We start from the raw sequence: 4,504 nt of genomic DNA, 5'->3' as shown, positions 1-4,504 counted from the left end.
AGCCAGACGCAAAGCAGGCTGATTTGATTTTCCTGGAGCCAGTACTTACGTGTCGATGCAATGCAAGTAATGCGGAGACCATTCTGTATCGGTTCTGTCGACGGTACGGGGCCTCCACTCATTCTGTGCTTGTTCTGTGGCTGCTCGCACGTCTTTACCGTCAGAAGAGCCGCAAAAAAAAATAAAACGCGTGCTGCTCGACCTTCTCCTCTCATTTGTTCCCGACCTTCGTTCTGTCACATAAGGCTTACAAAGTAACCCACCCGGGCGACACCAGTCGGAGACGGTCGGTCACTGCTGTATGTGGCTTGGACTGTCCGATGAAAACGCTTTTGTAACAACAGGAAGCAGTTCATTTGACTATTGCTGCTTTCATGAAACCATTCTGATACACGACAGTGTTGTAGATGTTTTTTTTGTTACCTGCTTGCAGGCAGATATCTCGATGACGCCACCAGTAGGGCGACGTAAGCTTCCGTGGAATTGAATCTGGATAAACCAAAGCTGCATGCGCTCAGACAGGAGGTCGAATTCTGGATTGCTAGCTGAGATAAGCACACCAAATGTGATTACTAATTTGATAATTCTAATTTGATAATGATGATTACTAATTTATGATGATGATGATAATGATGATTACTAATTTTATAAATGTGATTTGATAATTCAGTGTGTGGAAACACTTTCGGAGTGGTATCCATAATTTCTCCATAGAAAGTTTAGAGATCACTTCTAGAATTGCAAGCCATTTTTGAGTCATTTTTTAAGCATTGCTTCTGAAAACTAGACTTATACCCATTCTGATCAACCATTATTTTGCGCAGACAGTAATCCATCTGGCTAGATCAGTGATAGCATAGAACAGTATATGAAGACATCTTTCGTTTGCCTTCGGAGATCATGACTTTTGTTACTAAGGCCGTGTCTACATACGCTAGCTGTACGAGATAGGAAGCATACATTTGTGGAAGCAAAGCGAAAAAAAAAACAAATACTGGAATATATAGGTTTTGAGAATTCAAGAAGAACCCATGAGAAAAATCGCGTAAGCATTCATTGCTTGACCCAGTAATGCAGCGCGGGAAGGTAGTATGGCAGTACCAGAAAAGTTCTATAATCCGCGAAGAAGCAGAAAGCGCCCTCAGAATTGTCTGTTGAAAGGTGGTGCATTTGTTGAGTTGTCACACATTTTCTAAAATGCCCTATGAATGAAAAATTGCTGTTTTCGTTTTCTATCTCTGCTACTAGTATACATTCCTATGCGCATGGTTGCAACGACACATGCCAGCACACGGCACGAGAGTTGGCTTAAAACTGTAAGTTTCTCCATATTTGGTTCATTCACCCATACACACGCCATATGAATTCAAAGTGGCTTCAGAGAAAAAAAGTTACGCATTGATTTGTTTAATAAAACATCGTCAGAACTTCGCCAACAAAGCAGACAAGATAAACGACTGATTCTGGAGCAAATCGTCTGGATGCCTAATTGTGAGGCTGGACAAGATTCAATGTGTTTGCATGAACATATCCGTGGAGTCTATTTCTTGATTAACCGGCGCGCGCGCAGTGGCCCTGGTTACTCAGAATAGCTCAGCGCCGTCCAAGTCCGTAGGCGTATGGGCTCATGCCTCCGAAGGGTCCCTTGTAAATTGGCCGTACAGGTACTGCGGCGTACACTGGCTGCACCGGTTGCGCGGGTTGCGCGGCGACTCCATAGCCAGGAGGGTAGACAGGGCCGAATTGAGCGGTGGCCATCGCAATCATAAAGATCACGACCATGACGGCTACAATGATGATCCTTTGGCTAATCATGATACCTGCGTATACAAATAAGCAAAAAAGAAAAAAAATGATCATTCATCAAGTGACAAAAAAAAAACAAGAACTGCGGGATTTATAAGTGCAGCCTAACGTAGAAAATGTTACGGCCTGTATAAAGTGGTAGAGGTCACGGTATCGAAGATTCAATCGTAGAAGCAGTGTGAACCGAGTAGACAAGAAAAGCAGCAACATGCAGGACGAGTGCTGACCCATCGTATATGTCCATGTTTGCTGCTTCAGTGATGTAATTGGGCCATTTAGACCAACGTTTTACGATTGTATATCGTAGATTGGTAGCATGAAGTTTTACAAATAAGCTGACCTAAATACGTGTCTTGAAGACATCATGAAGCGTAATGGAAGTGTATGTGTCACAAACATTATGAGCTCAAGGAGTGGTTTTTCTTGAATTGTACAAGGTCACCGAATTCCTGATACTTTCCTAGACAGGGTTACTTTCTTTATAGCATACGCTCAGTGGTACTCAGGAGCCAAATTTGCGGCAAAACGATAATGCGAGTATGACCTAGTGAATGACAGCGTAGCACTTGGCAGGCCAGGCTGGTAGCGCATGTACTGCGTATGACTCATCATCAAGGCTGAACGAGAACCTGCTCCACCATAAGAACATTTGGAATATCAAAAAGAATGCTGAGGCTGAGCATGGTCCCAAGGAAGTATTACAATGTTTAATTTCAATACATTTTTCCTTACGTACAATTCAGAATGCATGCGCTGAATAAAAAAAAACAAGTTTGCTCTCATGAAATGGCTATACAAATAAAAAAGTTTATGGCCTTTCGTTTCCCCGTGATTTGTTTCCCAGGATGCCGAACCATTTCTTTGTTCCCTGAAGGCACAATATTAGAAGAAGATGCATCTTTTCGCAGATATGACGAAAGCAAACACGTCAATGGGAAACAGTGACATATAATCACTGCATGAGGCAACTCGAAGGATTTCTTTGGTTAAGCATATCGGTGATAAAATAATGGTATTTTTCGCATTTTATTGTACTGTAGGTTAGTCGTCTTCATTTGTAATGTTATTATTATTTCATGTTATTGTTTACTACCAGGCTAACATAGAGACCAGCTCTTTAAGTACTGTACTTGAGAGAACTATCTCGAATGCGCGTTCAGAACGTCCTGAAATGTTGGTTGCATTTTGAGCGGGTTATAACAATTTTTTTCGCATAAAACAACTGACAAAAATGACACAAAATATTCTGTTTTGACAACAACTCATGGTGAAGTAATAACTTGAATCACGTGTTCTGAAAATATTTTTGCATCTGTGGCATTGTATTCTTCATATTGGAGATACACATTGTTGTAACTATGACAGTTTAAGTGGGAAAATTACATCTGTTTCAATAGGTCTAAGACACATGCTACAATAAATACGCAATATCGTCACTACTTTCCACGATGACCCTTGGTGACTAAAGGGAAATCTTCATCAGTAACCTTACAAACGTAATTGTTCATTTTCCATTCTTCACTAGACAAGTAGCAGTGAAGTATATTTAGTTTACCAGCGAACTCATGGCACTGTCTCAACATGTCTTTTCAAACTGAGTACATACAGGTAAACAAGAAGCTTGCACGACATTTCCTTGAGCATAGTTATACAGCGTAACACATTTAAACACTCTATGGAGGGAAAATATTATAAGTAAAGTCACTTTTTTCCATGCGAGATTGAATTTGCTGGGCTAGGAAATAATAAAAACTTGCCTATACGCACCTGTGCAAAGGAGCTGTACGTATCTTATGCGGACCGGTTCAAGGGAACTTGCTTTTTCCCGTGTCAGTGGGCCTTATATAGGCCTCCGACGTTTTCTTTCTTCCCCTCAGAAAATTAAGCCCCAAGATGGCGTTGCCGGGAGAGGGTCACAGCCAAAACAAAGAGGGGAACAAGCTATGGTAAAGCGTACCATTCTCTGGTTGGCAGCCTTGTTTAGCTCCTGGAGCTTACGATGCGTGTTTACTTCGGGAGGAAGGTTTCGATTCCCCCCCCCCCCCGTTTGACGTATTTAACAATGTCCGGCTGTGTCCGGTGTGATTCCATCACCTACCAGCCAAGCAACGGCAGCGAAATTTGAGCGTCAGGTGGAGAATGACAGGCGTAGTGACCTCACTTATCTTTACAACGCTTTTTTAGTGTGATAGAGCTATTCACACCCCTTGCGAAAGCGAAATAGAAAATATAAAAACAAAAGTTGGTGCTGTTTTATCACGCCAATATAGATAATAATACTACAGCGTCTGTCTGAAGTCACTTTATGACAGCAAGCAAAGTGCGTTGTGTGTAGAGCTCTGTTTTCCAGTAATGTAATATGGCCCTTTGCAACCAACCAGCCAGGAAGGAAGTTATATCACCAGGTAAATATTACACAGAATCTAGAAGAAAAAGTGAAATGCAGACAGAAAATGCGTCACCAATGCAGTGTGTCTGGCTGAGATTGCAAGGGAGGAGGACACATGGGAAATATTTCTTTGGAAGGTACGTTCTAAACTCTGTAGACTGATTTCAGCATTGTCACCCCTTAGCGTCTTAGGAGTAGCAGTAGTGAACGAATCACACATGAATGCCGCAAACATAAATTGAACTTTTCTGGTGCAATGTTAGGAAAGAAAAGGACACGCTGGCTACTAACCAAAAGCGAGCAACTAAT

At 41.8% G+C, this 4,504-nt stretch overlaps 1 long non-coding RNA gene across 1 annotated transcript; it reads right to left on the bottom strand.

The window, feature by feature from the left end:
- Nucleotides 1-1,391: 1,391 nt before the first annotated feature.
- Nucleotides 1,392-3,818, bottom strand: LOC119170794 (uncharacterized). The gene is made up of 2 exons (XR_005109739.2): nt 3,574-3,818; nt 1,392-1,820 (listed from the first exon to the last, which is right to left on the bottom strand). It is a non-coding gene; the product is annotated as an uncharacterized LOC119170794 (long non-coding RNA).
- Nucleotides 3,819-4,504: the final 686 nt, after the last annotated feature.

This window comes from Rhipicephalus microplus, chromosome 2 (genome assembly GCF_043290135.1).
Source record: "Rhipicephalus microplus isolate Deutch F79 chromosome 2, USDA_Rmic, whole genome shotgun sequence".
In the NCBI taxonomy this organism is placed as follows: Eukaryota; Metazoa; Arthropoda; class Arachnida; order Ixodida; family Ixodidae; genus Rhipicephalus; species Rhipicephalus microplus.
Note: the sequence above shows the minus strand (reverse complement) of the source record. Positions and strands in the feature narration are given on the sequence as shown.